At 35.4% G+C, this 23367-nt stretch overlaps 1 long non-coding RNA gene across 3 annotated transcripts; it reads left to right on the top strand.

Moving 5' to 3' along the window:
• The first annotated feature begins 1018 nt into the window (after positions 1-1018).
• LOC130542653 (uncharacterized) lies at positions 1019-22661 on the top strand. Of its 3 annotated transcripts, none has more exons than XR_008957359.1 (5): positions 1019-1217; positions 16897-17004; positions 20047-20201; positions 21270-21591; positions 21748-22661. It is a non-coding gene; the product is annotated as an uncharacterized LOC130542653 (long non-coding RNA). The 3 variants fall into 3 exon arrangements; XR_008957358.1 differs by having other exon boundaries at positions 16900-17004; XR_008957357.1 differs by lacking the exon at positions 16897-17004 and having other exon boundaries at positions 21748-22660.
• Positions 22662-23367: the final 706 nt, after the last annotated feature.

Raw genomic sequence — 23367 nt, forward strand, 5'->3', positions numbered from 1 at the left:
TTAACTTGTCTAGACTAACCAAAACAGACTGTAAGGGTTGAGACTTTGTAACAATGTGTATATATATACACACATACACACACACACATACACACACACATATATATATATATATATATATATATATATATATATATATATATATATATATATAAAATTGCTGATAATTTTGTTTCTCAAGGTCATCCACTCTGGATTTATCTTCAGTCACTGCCTTCACTGTTGAACCTGCAAGCACATGGAATTCTAAGAATGGATAAAATCTTGCTTCTGTTCATGATCTAATTGTATATACTAATTATGGAATGATAGAATTTTAAAATCATATTTATTTTGATTCTGTGTGGTCATGCACATTTAATAGAGTGATTCTGTTTCTATTTGCTCAATTATATTGGACAGCAGTTCTAGTAGAAATGACTAAAAATACCAATCAATTTCACATAGATTACTCTTTCAGATCAATCCTAAAATTAAGATTGAGGCAAGGTGCTGCTTGAAGTAGGCTGGACGCTGAAGTATGCACAAACCTCAGGTGATAATACACACAGAGACAAGTTCATCCACAGTTTCCTGTTCCGAAATTTCAAAGGGTTTTAACCAAATAGTAATCTCTGTGTCACCTGGTGGAATTCCTTCTTGTTTTCTACTAATTCAAAGAAATCTCTACATTCACCGTCTTGAAATCAGAAGGGAGCCTACTGTGAGGACATTGGAAACTTTTATCTGATGGGTTGATAAATTGAGAACAAAATAATCCTAAACCCATATTTATTTTGATCTCATATTATGCCTGATATTTACACAGCAGCTAGAAACTGGATATGTGGCAAAAAATCAGAACATTGCCGTGTTCTCAAAGAATTCTTCTTCTGGCAAGGAGACAGTGGTTGTAAAATGTCACCAGTAACCAGAGAGCTTAGTGGTTCCAAAATATTTATAGAGCCTGACGTTGCAATCTGACTCATAATTTAAATAGTATGGAAAATCACATCTCTGTAAGGATTTCAGAGTTCAGATAGGAAGTAGGAATGTGTTCCAGGAAAAACAAGGTCTTTAATTTTGTTTTACTTAAATAATTCTAAAGATAGAGCCTTACATTGAAAAAAAGGCATTTAGCCAAAAATAACTAGAAAGGCTTGATATAAATAAACAATCCCTGCCTATGTCATCTATGTTTCTCAGGAAGCTTCAATTCAACATGCCTTCTGACAAATGTGAGTAAATTATTAGACACTTATTTTAAATCTTAAATGATGCTATTCAAATGTATATTTATATTTTTAGAAAACAAAGGTAAACCTCTTTAAATAGATTGTAAAATTTCTCTTGTAAATTGCATGATCACATGAATGAATATGCGGAAATACGATCCCCAGGCTGAAAGTCAAGGAGAGTTACCCACTCTAAAATGCCATAGGAGGATTTCTGTGTAGATTGTAAAAAGATTGTAGAAAGACTTCTATGTAGAAGCAGTTTGGAAGACTGAAAGAACATATAAAAATAGTGTAAAAAGATGGCTGAAGTATCCCAAGGCCCAGAGAAATGGAACGCATTGCAATAGAACGACGTAATAAAGATTCATGTTTTCCTGGTCAGATCAAAGAACAGTGTCCACCTCATAGAGTAATGTAAAGAACCAATACCAGCCAGGATGTAAGCTCCAGGAGGACAGAAGGGTTTGTAAATTTTGCTCGCTGCTGTAACTTAGCACCTAGCCTAGTGTCTGGCCAATAACGATGCGTGGGGGCTATCTGCTCAGGATAGGAATCCTCAAATGAAACTGGAACAGAGAAAAGATTGTAGAAGAAAAGACAAAAATTCCTTCTAAATTGTAGCAGCGGTGAGGTAAAAGCCTTGTATATTTCTAGAAAGTTGAGGTTCAAAAATTGTACATTGAGTCTGAGAAAACCTTAGAGGCAGTGGTTACTTAAATACCATCAGCAACAGAGTAAGATGAGCCAAATAATATACTATTGTTTCCTCATTATCCAACGGAGTGCCTTGCATGTGAACATTCATGTAGTATTTGCTTAAAGATCGAATAAAAATTTTAAAGGACCAAACTAAGATGTTATTTTGTATTACCAGTTGCTAAAAGTTATAGCAGGTATTAATCACTGACCCACAAGAAGCAGATGGCTCACGCGAAAAGCGTAATTTCTGGAGGTTTCCATATGGATGCTATTTACAAAGCTATAGGCGGGCTGTAGAAAAACCATATGGAAAAATGGAGCAACACAGAAGCAGGATGATCAGAATATTGCCACTCATACTCCCTAAGAAAGAAAAGAGGGACAAGTGATTATCCAGATCCAAAGGAGAGAGTCTTGCAGAGAAGGACACCTGAAGGAAAGCAATAATCCTTAATTGAATGACACTGTGGGTCCCAGGTGAGGAAGCCAGGCAAATGTGTACACTGACCTCATTCTCCTTTCTCATAATGGGCCAAACTCAATTAGATTTCAGAGGGCAGGAAACTATTTTAATACTTTTTTGTGAGTCAGTGTCCTTACATTAGGAAGAGTGGAAGGTAGATTTTGGGATCAAGTGGATGATAAGGGAACACAGTACCAACCACCGAACTAAGGAAGATTGGTAATTATATGCAAAATATTTGTATTTTTGATTGGTATTTTATTACATATTTACTCAAATTAATTGTTTATTGGAATACTGTATAATGGACTCATTAATATTCTGATTGTTTCAAAATATTTTGTTTCTCATAGATCTGGATCTACTAAATTTAGTTGTCTCTAGAGTAGACTAATAATCAAGTCCACATTTTCATAGTGAACAGAACTTCGCAGCATATATTCTACAAGTCAAAACCAAGCTGACATACAAGAACAAAACCCGAAAAATACTCCATTTTGTTCTTAGAAACCCCCTGTTCTTCTGTTCATTTAATCCCCTGCACCATGAATCTAGGAAAAAAGAGAACACTAGGTGCTTACAATGGACTGGCGAGTTTTAGATCTTATAAAGACTGAAATTTCTTTTCCTGTAATAGGCCATTATGAATTCATATTTGTGAAGTACTTAGGAAATAATTCAATTAATATGTATTATAGCCATTGGCCATTCATCTGTTTCATTCTAGTCATTCATTTTTATGATCACAGAGAGTCACAGGGGTTCTGTATGCAATTCGAAATTGCTCTAAAACACAAAGGAAAAGATTGCTTGCTATTTCAAACTGTCTGAACAATAATTTATGGCTACATTTCCTCTGGGGAACTTATCATTTTGGACTTCAGAAATACATTGATTGCAAACTCTTAAGCCTTTTTATTTTTGTAAGTAATTAAATATAGATCAAATATTGTAAATGTTTTGACTAGGGTGGAATTGAAAAGTCATCTACTTCCATCCTACTTTCAGTAGTTTATCTGAGGTTTTAAAAAGCTGAAAGTCCCAGAGACTGAAGTCACACAGTTAGCTCTATTGAAGCTGTATCAGGATAACGCTGGCTTTCTAAATTTGGACATGGGTCTTACCCACCACCTTAGTGGTTTTCAAAATGACTGAATGATTTCTGGGGAATTTTGAGATCTCCTGGTAGAGGAAGTTATTGAGAAAGGGACGAAAAGTATAGAGACTCTGTACCTTCCTATCTTGATTCACACAGAGCCTGGCAATGTTATTCTACTTTTTATGCTGGCTTTATGGTTTTATCCATTCTTTTCTTTGGTGTAGTTCATATGGTTTCAAGTATGTAACATATTTTTAGTTAGTACTCTGTCACTGAAATATTTAAAAATTTGTGTACCAGAAAATAATTCTCAGTATAATCAATATTACTTGGCTTCTATCCCTCTTCTGTAGACATTGTAGCTATCATGGATGGCATCAAGTCCTTAATAAATAATATTCCTTAATTTTAGAGATATTAAATATAATTGTGATTCTAATAGCTGCATCATTATGACATCTCATGTTTACCTTTGAGTTTGGAAGAAATCACTGGAAACTATTCACAGGAATGTATATAGGAAAGGAGTGAAAGAACTTGGCTAAAGCCCAAAATGTATTTCCCACATTCAGAGATGAAAGCAGACTCTTTCAAGCTTGCAAGATGAGTAAGCATATGGACTTGAATAGTATTAGTATTTCAGTGATGTGAACGTTGAGTTGGCAAAAACCATAGTGGAAAGAATTGGCAAGAAACAAATTGTGGGATCCATGAGAATGCATTGAATTTAAACGATTTAGGATTGTATGTTATGAAAGTGAATAGATTCAGATTACTGAAATTTGGGATCTTTCAGATTGAGAAAAGCCAGTCCTTCTAAGCCTAAAGTAGAAAATATCAAATTAAGGAAGACTTTAGTTTTCAAAGACCCCAAATGACTGAGGGCAATATTAGACTATCTATTTAATGTGCAGTCGAACCATTAGTTGGTCAACATAATTCAATGCAATGAGCAGATATTGGTCATACACTGTACTTTCCAATATTACTTCAAGGTCGCTATGTGATCTTTACTTTTTATTTTCGATTGTTTTTGTTTCTCCCTATAACCAAAAAACCCATAAGATAGGTTACCGTCACTAATACAGAGAAAGAATCCACTGCTCAAACAGCTCTTGGGAATGGGTGTTCATTAGTCTAATCCTCACACTCTAAAAATCACCATGAAGTAAAAAGCTAAACAGACAAACAAAAGTGCAAAAATTCCTTTTAAAAAATGAGTTTTAAGATAAATATATCAATTTAAAGCAAGACACAAAAGAAATATAGACTCAAAGGTAGAAGAATAACATCTTTGATAATTAAAATTAAAAGCTTGTAGACCACAAGGAACATTAGTTTTCAAAATTGAATTACGTGGTTTATGCAGGACATATCCATAAAATGGTCATCATTCCCCATATGGCATTGTCCTTTTTATTCCATTGCTTATATCTCCCCTCCAACTCACTAGGATTATTCCATTGGAAACTATGGAATTGTTTTCTTCAAACTTCCCATACTCTTGACTTCTTCTTTCTATGTTCCCTTTACCTTCAGTCTTGTCTGCACAATCGAGTCATATAGGAAGGTGCCTTTCTTTTTCTTTCTTTCTTTCTTTCTTTCTTTCTTTCTTTCTTTCTTTCTTTCTTTCTTTCTTTCTTCCTTCCTTCCTTTCTTTCTTTCTTTCTCTCTCTTTCTTTCTTTCTTTCTCTCCTTCATGTTCTTATGTCCATTCTCCAGGTAAATTAATTCAGAATCTCTGAGGTAGGGCATGGTTTTGCTGGTTGGGCCCCGTGTTTGGGCGATCCTCCTAGCTAGACTGACATTCAAGAATGGTTACTGGGTGAACTCCCTGGTTGGGCAGTGTGGCTGGCTATGTTCCATGGGCAGATGAGGCTGAGTTCTGTGATTGAGTAGGCTCTTGGCCATGCTCCAGTGTTGGATGAGGTCACTGGCCAGGCTGTCTAATCAGACTGGGACCCCAGCTGTCCAGGGGAGTTGGGTGGGGCTGGAGACTGTACTTCACTGTCAAGTGAGGCTACTGTCCAGGCTTCCTATTTTGGTGGGGCTACAGCCCAGGTATATGATTGCTGTCTATGGAGGCAAAAAAAAAAAAAAAAGTTAAAAGAAATAGTGCATAAACAATTAGAATGCCAGGATTAAGAACTAAATGTGAAGCAAGGTATTGTAGAAAACAATATGGGCGATATATTCCAGAAGTTTGACCATTATGGAGACAACTAGGTACCTAACAAAAACTGTTTTTTTTAAAGATAATAAAACAAAAAAGTTAGTTAAAAAAATTGGAATTGAACTCTTCGGAGAGATGTATTGACGTAGAATGGAGATTCTAAATGGTCATAGTGGAAATCTGCAGGTAAATTGAAATTTGGTGACGAAAGCAAAGAAGAATAAAGTGAAAAAAAAAATTATTTTAAATAAGAGTACCAGGAAGGGGAATTCAAGAAAAGAAGAGGAAATGACGTGTTTGCCTTTATAGATGTAATTTAAGTAACCTTAAGTAACCTAGGAAGATTTAGCTCTATAATAAATTTGAGTTTTTGCAAAGATTTTTGGTGCGAAGTTTAAATGAATGTCCAAGAAGAATCGGGCTCCTCTAAAAGATGCCCAGCATCTGTGTGTGGTTCCATGGGGACTGTGCTCCATTTCCTCCATATGATGCAAGTCCTATAAAAGTAGGGACGGAGAGTTAGATTTCTTGGATATTTGTAACAGCTTTCCCTATTCCATATTATAGTATTCTATCACTGTATCTACCTATAGATTACCATTGATCAAAGATTCATCCTCTTTCTTTTTAACAATATTTGTTGATTTGCTGATTTCTTGAGCTAAAATCTATGCAAGGCTATGAAAGAACAATGATCTTTATTTTATTTATTTATTTATTTTTTTTAATATATATTTTTTTTAAAGATTTTTTATTTATTTATTTGACAGAGATAGAGACAGCCAGCGAGAGAGGGAACACAAGCAGGGGGAGTGGGAGAGGAAGAAGCAGGCTCATAGCGGAGGAGCCTGACGTGGGGCTCGAACCCGGAACGCCGGGATCACGCCCTGAGCCGAAGGCAGACGCTTTAACCGCTGTGCCACCCAGGCGCCCCAGAACAATGATCTTTAATTAAGATAAGATAGATGTTTCAAAAATGGAGTATGCAGTAAATTTCAATGGGATTCTTAAAGAAGATAAAATATGTAAATACTTGCAGTAAGTAATTTCTGAGATTTAAGATGTACCTTTGGAAAACAGGTTTAGGATTAGGGATTAGAATATATATACTAGGATATATATAAATATATACATATAAAAGGGATATATATAGATATAGATATATAATTTTGAAAATATTGATCAAAAGAACTTCAGAGCAATGAAGAAATAATGCTGATTGAGGCATCAAGAAAGTCAGGCTAATTATTTACTTAACATGTAAATAAAATCAAAGTGAACATATTTCACAGCACCTGGGTGGCTCAGTTGGTTAAGCGGCTGCCTTCAGCTCAGGTCATGATCTCCGAGTCCTGGGATCGAGCCCTATGTCGGGCTCCCTGCTCAGTGGAGAGTCTGCTTCTCCCTCTCCCTCTGCTGCTCTCCCTGCTTGTACTCTTTCTCTCTCTGTCAAATAAATAAATAAATAAATAAAATCTAAAAAAAAATTTAAAAAGTGAGCATATTTGGTTAAAAAAGTTTTTTTAAAGTGAGCATATTTGGTTAAGAATTATTTTTCAGAGGTGCCTGGGTGGCTTAGTCGTTGAGCATCTGCCTTCAGCCCAGGGCATGATCCTGGGGTCCTGGGAATGAGCCCCACATCGGGCTCCTTGCTCTGCTGGGAGCCTGCTTCTTCCTCTCTCACTCCCCCTGCTTGTGTTCCCTCTCTTGCTGGCTGTGTTTCTTTCTGTCAAATAAATAAATAAAATCTTTAAAAAAAAAAAGAACTATTTTTCAATCTAAATCTAGACCCACTTATACCTGGGTCTTGGGCTTCCAGGCTACAGAGCTGTGAGAAAATACACTCTGTTGTTGAAACCACCAAGTCTCTGGTATTTCGTTATGGCAACTGTCACAAACTAGTTGTGTTGATCACTCATGTCCTAAGACTAGAGGAACATTTGAGGCAAAAATGTCTTTTATTCATCATATGCTATGTTCCACTGTTCAGCATATTTAATATTATTATTATTATTATTATTATTATTATTATTATTCTAAAGCAATAGAGCAGCAGCAGCATTCAATACCGGATGTATCTGCAAGATGCTTATCACACCGAAAACATTGCTAGCGCTCAGAACGTTTACTCATTGTTCCGAACAACAACAACAACAAAAACCAAAAAAAAACAAAAAAAGAAGATTTTTTTATACACATTGTGTATGTTCGGAATTAAACATTTGAAGACGATTCTGACCCAACATGGAGGGGATTTATGTCTGTTTCCAAAATTTCTTCAATGTTTCACAAAAATTACAAGCCATAGTTGTGGTGATGGACATTGATGGAGAAAATAATCATTAAATTTTATTATTCAAGAACAGTGAACAGGATTCCGTTCCTCCTATTCTCCTTTATCCCAAGAAGTCTTGCTCGATGTAGTCTACGCTTCTTACTTTTTACACTTTTCACTTTACTTTTTTCTGAATGTTCTTTTGAAGAAAGGAGTTAAGGATGAGGATAATGATTTAATACTACCACTGAAGTAATACACTCACTAGCCCAGGACTTATAAATTAATGATATTGAAAATATCTAAATGTATAAATAAAGATCAAATATTGACTAAGCTATCACATTATCCTTTTTTTTTTCTTTTAAGATTTTATTTATTTATTTGTCAGAGAGAGAGAGAGAGCACAAGCAGGGGGAGCTGCAGGCAGAGGAGAAGCAGGCTCCCTGGTGAGCAAGGAGCCCCACGTGGGACTTGATCCCATGACCCTGGGATCCTGACCCGAGCCAAAGGCAGATGCTTAACCAACTGAGCAACCCAAGTGTCCCTGACTAAGCTATCACAAATAACTCCCAAAAGTATCAAACACAAATAATCATACTGATGATTATTTTGAAAACTGTAAGGAACTACATCAATCATATATGTGTACCATAAGGATTTCACTGCAGAAAGACTCAAGTCACAAACTGCATATATTCATGGAGGAAGAAGACATGTACGCCAACAGCAAAAGATCTGAGTCTTTGTTTTTCCACCACTGGTCCCCTAAGGTGTGTACTGTCCAGATCTCAGACTAGAAGTAGCATGTGTATAAAGCACCTGGGAACCAGGTGTCAGGCAGGAAGCCCAAAGTCTGCTCCAGGTGGGAGTCTATCATAGTGAACTGGTCCCATAGGCATTGCAGCTACCTAAACAGACTTAAATATCAAAACCAGCAGCGTCCGGGTGGCACATTCAGTTAAGCATCTGCCTTTGGCCCAGGTCATGATCTCTGGGTCCTGGGATCGAGCCCTGCATCAGGCTTCCTGCTTAGCAGGGAGTCTGCTTCTCTCTCTCTCCCTCTGCCCCTCCCCATCACTCGTTTTCTCTCTCTCTCTCTCTCTCTCTCATATAAATAAATAGAATCTTTAAAAAAACAAACCCCTCAAAGCTCCAGTGAAACCAAGTGTAAATAATAAATCCCATGACTGTTATTAAATAATGTTGGGAGGATAGTATGTTATGCCCTAAAATAACTTGTGAAACTGTGGTTACAGAATATCATTAACATATTATTATATTCCATTGTGTTCCCTGGGGACACTGTAACACTCTACGAAGTTCTGTTTAAACATTCCATGATATAGAAACCCATGGCCGTCACAATCTTTTATCATCTGACCCGCAGCTTCCTCTCTAGTTTTATTTGCTTGTTTTCTCTACCATTCACCCCTTATGCTCACTCTGCTTCATAAAGAAGACCACCCTCCTAGTTTTTCCTCCAACACATATTCCATCCTCCTCTCTTCGGGGCCTTGACACTCCTTGCAATGCCTTCACATAGTCCTTTGTGAGAACACTCCTTCTCCTCAGTGATCCACACACACTTTTTCAGAGAGATCTTCCTGCAGCATGCTCCCTGAGAATCTGCCTTACGGCACTGAGCATAGTCTGTTATCATTTATTCTCTGCCTCTCCCACTTAAATGTAAGGTACCTGAGGTTCGGAATATTATATTCCCAGTGCCTAGAATTGTGTCCCTCACATGGTATGATACTGGCATACATTTGCTCCTTAACAATGAATTCGCTTTATTCGGCTTGTCTCTCTGATACACGAAATGATTTCACTTGAAAATAGTTTAAACACTGAAGCTATTCTACATCTATATGTAATATTCATATTCAGATTGATCCATATACAGTCAGTGTGACAGGTGCTGCTTCAGGTGCTTTATTTATTTGAGAGAGAGACAGCCAGCGAGAGAGGGAACACAAGCAGGGGGAGTGGGAGAGGAAGAAGCAGGCTCCTAGTGGAGAAGCCTGATGGGGGGCTTGATCCCACAATGCAGGGATCGCGCCCTGAGCCGAAGGCAGACGCTTAAAGACTGAGCCACCCAGGTGCCCCTCACCTGGTTATTTTTTATTTAGTGTAGATATTTAAGAATTGACACCATCAAATCCACTCTATGTCTCCAGGCTCCCATACTGTCAATGAATAATAATACATATGGTACATATCTTGAATTTTGTATCAATGTCACAGACACTGTGCTTCTCACATTTTTCTTCTCTAATTACTGATGAATATAGGAAGTCTATAGTTCCAGACATCCTTCCTTTGTTTTTGTTTTCTATTCTTTTTTAAGTTTCAAAAATACATTTTGAGAAACTCTCTGCTCAGAAACTGAATAGTATTGGGGCGCCTGGGTGGCTCAGTCTGTTAAGTGTCTGCTTTCTGGCTCAGGTCATGGTCTCAGGCTCTCTCTCTCTCTCTCGCTCTCTCTCTTTCTCAAATAAATAAATAAAATCTTCAAAAAAAAGAAGAAAAGAAAGAAAAAGACACTGAATAGTATCAAAGGCAAAGATTTGCCTCACCTTCTGATTAATGTATAGTTATAAACACAAGGAAAGTTCAGAGGGATTAATATCATTTATCTGCAATAAATTTATTATCTGCTTTGGGGAAAATCATTTGTAGAATTGCATTTTTTCCCCATTTCCTCAGGTTAGCCAAGCTTAATTCCCCCTTCCAAACTACACTGCAACGTAAAAAATGGTAATGGAGGTAGATGCTATTGCTGAGTGTTTTAGGGATGTGAATCACCTTTAAACCTGAAGTATCGCTTTGAACATGGGGCCACTGATCTTGGGCCTGAACTATAACTCAAATCCTGCTAACATCAATCACTAGTTCCAGTGACAAATGGAGCAGGATTCTACAAACTACCTCGCACAAATAATGCTTTTGGATTGCTTGTTGTGCTCCCTTGCAGAGCTGAAAGATCTATTTGTCTTCTAACCCTTAAGGACACAAATTCATGGGTCTTTCTACTTCTAATCCAATCATTGCCATTTTTCCTCTTGTGAGTGACTGGTTGTGGGGAACATCTGTCTGTCATTTCAACCACTGGTTTATGAAAGCTTCAGTGTGATTCAGAACTCCTAAATTCTGTAACCTCTCACACAGGCATGACTGGCTGGAAATAAAAAGATAAAATACCGCAGAATAAAGTTGTGTTTGATCGTAGTCATTCTTTAACTTCAGATAGCTCTTTAAATAATAAAATCACTGTGATAGTTGTTCTGTATGGAAAAGTAACAAGTGACAACGACTTGTAAAAAATATTCTAATTATGTTTTTTAAATGCAAAATATCGCAATGATATTGAGAAACAGCATAATGTACTGGTTGGACTTAGAAGGCAGATTACTTGGGTTCAAATCTCAACCAGAACCAAGAGCCCACTGTGTGACCTTGGGCTACTTTCTTAATTATATTGTGTTATATTACATTCTTAATTCTGTTTCCTCACCTACAAAATGTAATACAGGCACTGTGTAAGTGTTTATATATAATCCAAAGTGTATCTATATTTTGCCTCATGTTGATTTTAAGTTATTTGATGAAAAAAAATCCAATCTGAATATGGCCAATATTCCCTTGTACATAGTTTGTATCCGATAAAGAAGAGCTGAGTGCTTGATTGTTTGAAACAAAAAGCATGGAAAATTTCTATTAATTATGTCATACCAATTTTGTGCTAATAAACTCTTTAGCACAGTTTTGCTAAAGAGGCAAATGTTCATACGTATTTTCAAAGAAGATGTTTTTGGTGTCCAGCTGCCATGAGCATGCCTTTCATAAACTCCCAGGCATGTGGTCCCTGAAGCAATTTTATTATGACTGGTCTTTTTATTTAAGTGTGTGTGGGGGGGGCTTAGTGGGTATTGTAATAATATAAAACTACATTGGCAAACACCCCGTATGTCTTCCTCTTGGTCTCAACTTTGATGGTATCTCGTAACTAAGAATTCTCACTTTGCACCTTTGCTTAGTTCCAATTCCCTCCTTCTGAAGCACAAAGATCAATACTCCAAGGGAACAAGCTAAACTAATCAGCTATGTTGCAGTGTGGAAAGATAAGAGTTATTGATATGTCAAGTCAACGGGCTATATAGAGAAAGATACATTGCATAAGACAGGAAGCAGAATGCACCGCCAAATGAATTTAACAGAAGAGAAAACATTAAAGAAAGCTTTTACAGGGGTATAACTGGGGTTAAGGGAATCAACAAGGAATGAGGAGGGATGCAGATACTAGTAACAATGGAAATCTATAACTACTCTTAGGCATTAAGTGGCAAAAGACAAAATTATTTGATACTGGAACAACTGAAGCAGGGTCCTCCTATAAGAATTATAATCTTAGAGGATTATAGCTGCTGCAAGAACAAAAAGAGGGGATACCAATAACGTCTCCCACTGGGAAAACCCATCAAGGCTCAACAAGGGAAACTGACTTCTAGGGGCACAGAGCAACATAAGGAAAGGAGAAAATAGATATGGTAGGGAAGTGGCTCAGGATAATAACAATATTTTTTAATCAGAAGAAAATAGGCTTAACATATAGGGTATAAGCACTTGAACTATTACATATCAGCAAAGATATAATACAGTTATTAAAATTAGTCCAGAAAGGGCACCTGAGTGGCTGGGTGGGTTGAGTGCCTGACTTTTGTTTTGGCTCAGGTGGTGATCTTGGGGTCCAGGGATGAGCCCCCCACGCATGGGGCTCCATGCTTACTGGAGAGTCTGCTGGTCTGCCTCCTCCTCTGCCCTTCCCACCCTCTCCCAATAAATAAATAAATAGAATCTTCAAAAACAAATAATTACCATATTTTAATAATTCAATAAAGCAAAAGCTTTCTGGGTAGCCTTCGTCATGGCCAATGAATTATCAGGTTTTCCACTCTAGCACATGAAAACAGGTACTAATCTCTGACCTCTTGGCAGCTCAAGTATTACCTCCTATAATCCTTTGAGAAGTTCTTTCCTTGACTTGGGTCATTTTCTTATACACATACGCTGATCAATACTCAGCAGAAGTCTTGAAGAGGACCCTGTATGGATTTTCTAGAATTTTCTCTCCATAAGTATTCTACTCTCTGATAATCTACACTGGGAACTCCAGCCACCTTGGCTTTCCAGAGGCCAACTCAATCAATCACTGTACATCAATGAGATCATTGTGCTCCATGTGTGTGCCCTCTCCCTATACTGCAACCTGGAAAATATTTCCAACTGGTAACTAAACGGAGCTTTTCAATGGAAAATCTGAAATAGTCCTCAGAACTTATCCGTTTATAGGAGTTTTTATTAACTCAGGATCAATTAAAAGCAGGCCTTACTTAAATGGACAGATTGATCATTGCATTACTTCTCTATAGGAAAGAATAAAGAAATTCGGAATAAAGCACCTTTTCTAAAGGAATTCTTGAAAATGAATGGGGGCTATACATTCCAGAAAAGAGGAAAAACATATTATTCTAAAACTAAATGCAGTTTTTAGTGGAAATGATCCAAAGAAAAATTAAAATTATTCATTTAGGTCAGAGAACTGCTAGGGCAATTTTAATGGCTGATTAATCTATTCATGGCACTAAAAGAGATTCTTGATAATCATTAAATCAAGGAACTCTCAAACTATAAGGCCATAAAACTTAAAAAAAAAAAAGGTGATATAATTTGCTGCAAGGTGATTTGATTTGCTATAAGGGTACTTAATTCTCTTTACCCTCCTGGCATCTGGCCTCTATAACCACAGTAAATATATTACATAAGTAAATTTTATTAATGAAAGTCTACTTAAACACTTAGAAAATGATCAATTGTCAGAAAACATAGTGTACATGTTTACTCGATTCACTCATATGTTACTCATGTTTTAAATTATTCCAGACTTCTGAGTTACTATCACTTGGATTGCCTCTGAAGTCACGTATTTGAAAACTGATCTGACAACGGAATTATCAAGAAACTGGTAGTAAACTCTGTGTACCAATTTCTGCCAGCCCCAATTTCCAAATTATGCTCTTTTCTATTTTTTAGTATAAGCAGGTCATGCATACACTGAGAAATTTTTAATTTTATTGATTTCAGGATAGAAGCCAATATAAATCATCATGCAAAATAATGCATAGTATGGCATCATGGTGTTACACGGCTGTGATATAGTTCACACTAAAATCATAGAAGAAATTGAGCCAGAAATATATTATTTGACAGCTATTTTTTATCTATGAGCACTTTAATTTTTTTCTTTCACATTCATTTATTTAGTTATAAATGTAGGTTTGAAAATTACTATTATAAATTTAAAATTTTTACTTCAAATTACATATTGGGAAACTGAAATTAGCAGAAGAGAAAACAACATTTTGTATTATTCTTTCTTAACACAATATATTCATAAGAAAGTAATTAAATATAGACAAAAAGGCATTGAAAGAAAGATGTCTTATTCCTGCCACAACCTGGTCTATCTAGGCAGTTGACTTATGTGTGGATTTATTTATGAACAAATAAAGCAAATCTTGTTGTAACGTTTTGTATGGATTGCCAGGCCAGAGAAAACTCAGGAAGGATATAGTAAATTTGATTGATTTAACAAAACCAATTTAAATAAGTTTTATGGAAAACTGCACCTAAGAGAAACTATGCATTATTTTGTGCTGACATGGAACGTTTACCAAAATTAATTGGTAGATTATAATTAGTTGATCATAAAATGAGACAAGATCAATTAGTTTTGAAGGGCTATGATTATTTGTGTTCTCTGACAAGAACAGAATTAAGTTATATGTATTTAGGAATTAAATAATAAAACTAAATAATCTGCAGGTGGAGAAAGAAGTTACAAAGAAACTTACAAAATTTATCTTCACCAGAATTTAATTATAATTAAATACAGTAAATCAAAACTTGTGGAATACATGTTAGCAGTGTTTTAGAAATGTTGTAGCCTCATCTGCTGCATTAGAAAGGAAAGAATTCTAAAAATGAATGGTTCAAGAATTAACACATGAAGTTTGACAAAATTAGATGAAATTTAAACCCATAAAAAATAGAAGGTGAATAATAGAGATAAAAACAGATATTAATGAGACAAGATAAAGCAAGATACAGGTGAACACATTTGTAATTAGAAAGTCTAATCCAGGAAAAAAGGAAAAAAAATACAAGGATAAGTACTAGAGGTATTAAAAATCTGTGATACAATTATGAACATTTTTATACCAATAAATGTGAAAACATAGATGGAATGGAAAATCTGTGGATACAAACTTCCTATAACTGTAAAAAAAAATACTGCAGAAGACCTGTAAATTCTCATTTATTAAAGAAATTAAATCTGTACTTCAAAAGCTTCTTTCCTTAAACAACTTAGATGAAGTGTACAAAAGCCATGGTGGTAAAACAAACAAACAAACAACAAAAAACTACTAAAGCTCACTCAAGAAGTAGATAACTTGAATCATCTTGTGTTTATTTTTTTTAATCGAATCCTTAATTCCCTGAAAGCAAATTCAGTCTTGAGTAGTTCACTGTTTTGTTTTGTTTTTTTCTCTAAATATATGAGGAATAAATAATACCAATTGTATACAAACTTGGCTAGAAAATAAGAGGCAGAAACACTTCCCAACTCATGTGAAGCTAAAATCATCCACAAACCAGACAAATACGTTGTAAGGAACAGACCAAAAAATAAACAAAAACTAAGGATTGATATCCTTTCTGAACATAAATGCAAGAATTCTGAATAAAATATTAGCAAATCAAGTTCAGGAATCTGTAGAAAGGACAGATATTGTGTCCAATTGTGATTTATCCCAAGAATACAAGATTATTGCAAATTTTGACAATCAATCAATGTAATGTCCCGTATCAATAGGCTGAAACAAAAGAAAAAACTGTGATCAATCCATCATCTCAATAGAGGCACAGAGCACTTGACAAAATTTAATATCCATTTATGATAAAAACTCTCAATAAACAGTTATAGAAGGAAACTCCCTCAATCTGATACACTAAGAAGAGGTGAATTTTATTATATGCAAATTATACCACAAATTTAAAATGACAAACAAAGGGTGCCAACAAAGAAATTTTAAATCCAGCTGATTTTACTAGTATTTACTTTCTTTAAAAAAATTTTTATTTATTTATTCGAGAGAGATAGAGCAAGAGCGATCGAGAGAAAGAGAACAAGCACGAGCAGGGTGAGGGGCAGTAGGAGAAGCAGACTCCCTGCTGAGTAGGGAGCCTGATACAGAGGCTCCGTATGGAGCTTGATCCCAGGACCTCAGGATCATGACCTGAGCTGAAGGCAGATGCTCAACAGACTGAGCCACCTAGGGGCCCCAATACTTCTGAGAATTGAAGGAACAAATGGCAAGAAATTTGCACAATTTTTTTCAAGTATTAGACAGAAAGGAGTAGGGAGAAACATCATGATATACAGGGAAAAATATCCTTAATACAAAAATTTTAAAGAGTATTCCAAGAAGGAAAAAGTATTGAGATTGTTGAAAATAATCCAGGGGTATACCATAGAAAGCCTGAAGACAGATCTTCTGTACGTAGAAACTTCTGGTATGATTGCAGTGGAGGTGGAGCCTTTCATCAGTATGGAAAAGCTTAACTATTTTCAACAGTTTCCCGTTTTTTGAAAGAAAAAGAATGCCTATGTTTCACCATCAAAAAAAAAAAAAAAAGAAAGTCCAGTTGCATTAAAGATTAGACATGAAAGTATCTTTTAGAACACAAAGGAATATCTTTATGATCTTTAGAAGAGAGTAATGTCAATAATGTCATAAACAGGACAGAAAATATGAAGGAATTTATGAACTGACAGTAAGTGCAAATCTATATAAAATATTTATTTATTTATTTGTTTGTTTGTTTATTTATTTATTTATTTTTAAGTAGGCTCCACGCCCAGTGGAGCCCAACGCAGGGCTTGAACGTGTGACACCGAGATCAAGACCTGAGCTGAGATCAAGAATCTGACACTCAACCAATGGAACCACCCAGGTGGCTCTAGAAGATATTTATAAAAAATAAGATAAATACAAACAATGCAAAAAAAATGGATACAGAATATAAAAAAAGTATTTCACAGAGTAAACAAAACAAATAGGCAATAAATCTAGTACTAGATGCTTAGCCTTGTTGGGCAAAGGACACAAATTAAAACACTAAAAATTAAGATTTTATTTTTCACCTGTAGGTTTAGCAAAAATTAAAATCTGACAATAATGACTTTGGAAACTATTTAAAGCAACCAGAACTAATGCATTGCTCAAAGTAAAATTTTATAAATACGTTGAAGAACTATTTGGAATAATCTACTAAAGTTAAATATACATTTATCCCATGACCTAGCAATTACACTCCTAAATATAGTCCTAAAATCTGCATTTTTGTGTTAAGAATCCTACAGATAATCTTTATGACAACATCATTTACAATATCAAAAACTTAGAAATGACTCACATGTGCACTGACAGGAAAATGGGTCTACTGTGTATGTCTATACATAGTATAATCTATATATTATATTATTGTACATATATTATACATATACATATATACAAATATACATATATTATTATGCATATATACTAAAATACTACATAATATTAAAAATCTTTAAGTGTGAAACATGCAAACATAATGCTGAGTAAGAAAGATAATTTACAGAAGAATAATTACAATGTAGTATAGACAACGTTCAAAGACTAGGGAAACAAATCACTAAATATATTTTAAGTGCACATGTATTCATCATAAAGTAACATATGGGAAAGAAAAATATTGGACAGAAAATAAAAGTATTGAGTTTTGGTTAATTCTGAAAGGAAATCCTGAGAACGCATCAGTGAGAGCCATAATGCAGTTCTGTTTATTTCTTAAGCCGATTAGTTGAGAAAAAAAGTTGTTTTTCCCCCAATACTCTTTAAGATACTCTTTAAATGTATATTTTTTGCATATTTAAGATGTTTAATAAGCCCCCTGATACATATTTGCATGGCAAAGAGCAGCACAGTTGAGTAAGCATTATTTTTTATCAGGCTAAAATTTACATAAAACACTGTAAGTTTAAGGTGTACAATGTGTTGATTTGGTATTTTACATGTTATAATAAAATTATTATCACAGCTCTAGCTGAAACTTCTATTATGTCACATAATTATCTATCTATCTATCTATCTATCTATCTATCTATCATCTATCTATCTATCATCTATCATCATGGTGAGAACATTTAAGATCTAGTCTGTTATCAATTTTGAGATATATAATACAGTATTACTGACTATAATCATTATACAGTGTGTTAGATCTCTAGAACTTAGTCAGACATTATTTCCTGACAGGTTCAGCAATTTCACTATTTAAAAAATGAGTTATTTTATATAGCTTAATACTTTTATAAATTAGCTTTCATAATTTTAAAAATTACTTTTATGAATTTTTAAAATTGTTTATAATTTTTATAGATTATTTCCATATCATGGTCGATTTTCAAACAATAAGTAAAGGATGCTTTATGAATACAAATAAATTACCAAACAAATTCTTCTATTTACTATTTCTACTTTATATGACAACATTTTGAAAAACAGTGAAAGGATCCTTTTACGTGTTTATCTGTGGTTTCAAACACATAATTAAATGCTTTTGAAAACCATTGAGTCTTTAACATTAATAATTTCAACATACTGATTTTCCCAATTATAAGCTGCCCAAGGTAGCAGAAAGTTCCTGTGTCAGATCCTCAGAACTCATCCTGTGTAGTCTCTGACTTTTTTTTCCCAATTTGACTGAGGCTCTTGACTTGTTCAAACTGTATCGAGTTGTTCACAAATGGTAATTGGAATTGCAATAACTGGACCAGCTCTCTTAAAGGGCAGTTTCTAGGATAGAATTATGTAGTATGTATAAAAGTTTATTGAAAATCACAAACAGTTTTAACATTAACACTAAGAAAATGAACTATCATTATTTGTGCAGGTTGGGTAATCAAATTGGAGACAAAAAGTAAAAGAAGCATCAATCCACAAAAAAGAACTTTGATCCTGACCATTTTGTGTTATCTGGTCAAATACAGATACTTAAAAGAAAGACCCTTTACAGTGTCGCAATTATGGTATAAAGTGTACAGAGAAGCTTCGCTTGCTCCCACATTAGTTGCTATTTGTGGTTCATGACAGATTCTGCCATATTATGTTGAAGATACAAAAAGGAACATTGATAACACATCACTTAACTGTGGCACTGTAATATCGCATTCTTCAAGCTGAAAGCCCTCACAAAAATTTGATGAGATTAAATTGGTACCTTCTTACTTCAGCTATTAACTCCAATTGATAGCTGATCTTTTTATGAAAAAAAAAAAAAGGAAACAGTACAATTTTTAAGTGCTTTTTTTTCTTTTTTGAAAACCAGCACTCTTGCAAGAAAAATCTTGCTCAGCTCAACTCAGTGGATGCAGCAAAAAATATTCTTTGCCTACTTAGGTATCAAACATGACTCCTGCTGCAGCAAAAGCTTTACATTCACTATGTCTGGGTCTGTAGTTCCACTTACACGCTGAAATTCTAGAAAACAATTTTAACTGGATGACCCAGTACTCATTTTCCCTTTTGTTCTCTGTCTAGCTGACTTTATGGTAGCCTCATTAGGACAGCTTTTCCTCATACATCTCCCATAGTCGTCTTGTTAGTGCTTAAAAGATAAACCATTTATTTTCCTCTCCTTTATAAGATCTAGCCGTTCATTAAAAAATGTTCTTTAAAAATACCTACTGGACAGCAGACAAGTTATGTGAAATAGATAAATTTCATTTAACTCCAGAATCAAAGAATATGTGGAAATCAAAGGGATTTAAAAGGCTAAATAGATAATATAAATGATATGTTTTGAAAATCCTTCACAAACTCAATGAACTAAAAGGTGAGTCCGCAGCAGCTCACTGCCAGTTTCAAGACCCCCCTGACCTTGGGGGTTAGCTCTGCAGACCAGATGTAAAAGAATGGAAACCTTTTCTTTCACACTCCTGTCGTTCTCCAGGTAATGTCCTTTATACAAAGAAGAAATGCAAATCGAAGTTGTCTAGTTAAGAAAAAAAAAAAAGAGAGAAAGAGAGTCTTCAAATTAACATTTCTAATATCTTCATACGTTGACCTATAAAACTTTAGAAAGAAATGAAGGCTGCTGCGTGAGCGGTAAGTGAGCAAAAAAAAAAATCTTAATAACATTAAAAAATGCATCAATACTGCCATCTATCGCTTCGAATATTTGTCCTTTAATATTACAATGTGTATTTCATGTTTTTAAAATAAAAATACGTGACTTCTGTGCTGCTTTTGTCTTAAGTAACTTTATAGAGATCGTATAATATATAGCATTTGAATATAAATGAAAATTTATTTTATGGTCCTATCTATGTCATCTAACATATATGATTATCATTCAACAGATGTAATAATTTTACCAAACTGCATTTTGATTTCTAAGGTTTTCTTCTTTTAAATTTCTTCAGGGTGTGGCTGGAGGGTCATGCTTGGTGAACAACCTATGAATAAAAGTATAAGTGGAGTTTAGGGTACAGATGAAATTTTTAAAAATAAAGCCATTTGTAATTAAATACATGATCGTGAGGCTACTTGGAACGTTTATAATCTGTACTCCATTTACACCATCCTGTTACATATTGCCGCCTTAGCGAAGGTCTGCTTGAAGACAAGGAAAAATACAGAAAATATTTCGAAATCCTTTTCCTGTCAGAGGGAGACACCAAGACGGTTGTCACCACTCCAATTCCTTCTGAGTTTTTTGCCCTGAGCTTAATTCAGCCTCATGTTAGAATCCATAGTGATGAGTTGGGTGCCTTATAAATTAATCTGCCCTCTGGACTCTAGCGTCCACTCAGGCTTTGTTTTGAAGAGCTGGGACCAAATCTCACGGCCTTTATCAGCTCCTGCAAAGCAGGATCATAGACTTCATAAAGAAATACTGCAACCAGTCTCTCATTTTCAAATTTAGCAATCTTCCTTGTTTGCTTTAATTTAAGACTTAAAATAACTTATAAAAGTCCTGGTCATATATCTATGTTCATAATTTTCAAGCTTAATTGTATTATTTACATTTCTTTTCAAGGGTTAATGTTATTTTGCTGTTTTATTTTCATTTTGTTTTTGCTGAGACTGCATGCTGTACCATGGTTGATTTGGGTTTTTTTGTTTTGTTTTGTTTTGTTTGTTTGTTTTTTAAGATTTACTTATTTATTTTAGAGGAAGAGAGAGAGAGTGGAGTCAGCGAGAGTGGAGTGGAAGGGGCAGAGGAAGAGAGAAACCCCAGCCAACTTCACGCTGAGTTCAGAGCCTGGCCCAGGGCCAGATCTCACGACCCCAACATCACGACCCCAGCATCATGACCGGAGCTGAAAGCAAGAGTCGTAGGCTTAACCAACTACGTCACCCTTTAAAAGCCTGAATCTCTGGGGCGGGTGGGTGTGCGCTGCCGTCTGGTAGATCAGACTCACACGGATTTGTCACTATGCCGTAATCTCACTGAAGAGAACTTTTGCGCTTAGATGATTCTTCTTGGAATACGGTAACTTGCATTCAGATTTCTGGTTTCCATCGAAGTTTCTATTGCTCTGGTGTTCTTAAATTTGATTACAGTTTATTTAAATTCATAAAAGATATTAGTCTGACAGTTTTTGTCAAGAACCGTGAGAGATACTGATGCTCGTTTGTCCCTATACAGCTTTCCAATCAAACAGTGACGAACACCCAAAGGAGAAGTGCAGGTTCAGTACAAAACACCTGGAAAACTGATGAATGATCAGAACAATATGGGAAGGAGATAAGCATCGAGACATACCACCCCATGCTTCTCCCTCTCAGAAGCTTGTGATTCAGTAACCACCCGGCCGCCGTCACCTTCTCATGAAGAAGCCGTCAAGGCTACGTCATCTCTTTTCCCTACTTTACCATTCCTTCCGCAGAGGTTACTATCTCTCTGAAACGGCAGGGTTACGTGGGGCCATATGACTTTAGGAATGAATAAGCTACAACAATGCTGTCGGAATTCCCCACTGCTGCTGAAACAAATTACTTTGTAGCTTAAAAACAACAACAATAACAGCAATGTATTATATTAGAGTTCCAGAGGTCAGAAATCTAAGATGGGTGTCATGGGGTCAACATCAAGGTTTTGACAGGCATGAGTCCCTTCCAGCGGCTCTAGGAGAGAATCAGTTTCCTTGACCCTTTCAGCTTCTAGAAACCACCTCCTTCTCTTAGCTCATGGTCCCTTCCACCGTACAAAGTGCATCACTCCACTCTGCTTCCTTCATCAGGTATCTTCTCTCTCTGACTCTCTTACCTCCCTGTTAACAAGACCCTGATGATTACATTGGACCCACACGGAAAATCCAGGATAAGGTCCCCATCCCAAGAGCCTTAATTTAGTCACCTGTAAAGTCCCTTTTGTCCAGTAAGGTAACATGGTGACAGGTTCTGGGGATTAGGGAATGGACATCTTCGCAGAGAGTGGGGGTTGACAGTATCTTTTTTTTTTTTTTAATAATTCATTGGAATTCACTTTATTTGGTGATTTGGCCTATATATGATTTACTTCGAACAAGCGCATATTTTGTTCCTGAAATATTACTCACTGAGATCTTTGCTGGAAAGTATTACTTTTATTTTTATTTTAACATTTTAACATTTTCTTTTAATTACAATTAGACAAAAATGAAATGTTCTTCAAATACTTTTAACAGATGTATTTTCCTTTTAAAGTAAACTACTTAGTGAGCAGTATTTAAATAATCTGGTATATTACATTTCCAAGGTAAACACTTCACAAAATTTTGCTTCACAAATTCATTTTTTAGAATGATAGGAAATATATACAGTGTAGAATCCATATTCAGACAAATACCTTTTCCCTTCCTCAAAATAAATGTTTAAAAAGTGCCGTATAAAAGTTATAGCTATACAGGCACTGCCCATGTCTGGCTAATGGATGGCAGGAGTGTCACTGCCTGTGAACGTTCCACATGTAAGAGCTTTGGACACTGAGCCTGAAAGTTCTGGTTTTTCATTCACCACCACGAGTCTCCGGTAACTAAGGAAAAATATCAAAATAATTATTATGTGACAAAATGACTTGCACGAACTAACTATGACCCACCTTTTAATCTTATCTTTTGCTTTGTTTCATTCACAAACGAATTTTTTCAGGACTTGAAAATCAACTAAATGGTTTCCCCCTCGGTGCCTTCACAGAGGACTTTCTGTGTGCCTAAGATGATGTACCCAAACTCATGTTTTTACAGGATGTTTAATGCTTTAGGAGTCTCAAATTATTTGCATGTGT

The sequence above is a fragment of the Ursus arctos genome, unplaced genomic scaffold, assembly GCF_023065955.2.
Source record: "Ursus arctos isolate Adak ecotype North America unplaced genomic scaffold, UrsArc2.0 scaffold_4, whole genome shotgun sequence".
In the NCBI taxonomy this organism is placed as follows: Eukaryota; Metazoa; Chordata; class Mammalia; order Carnivora; family Ursidae; genus Ursus; species Ursus arctos.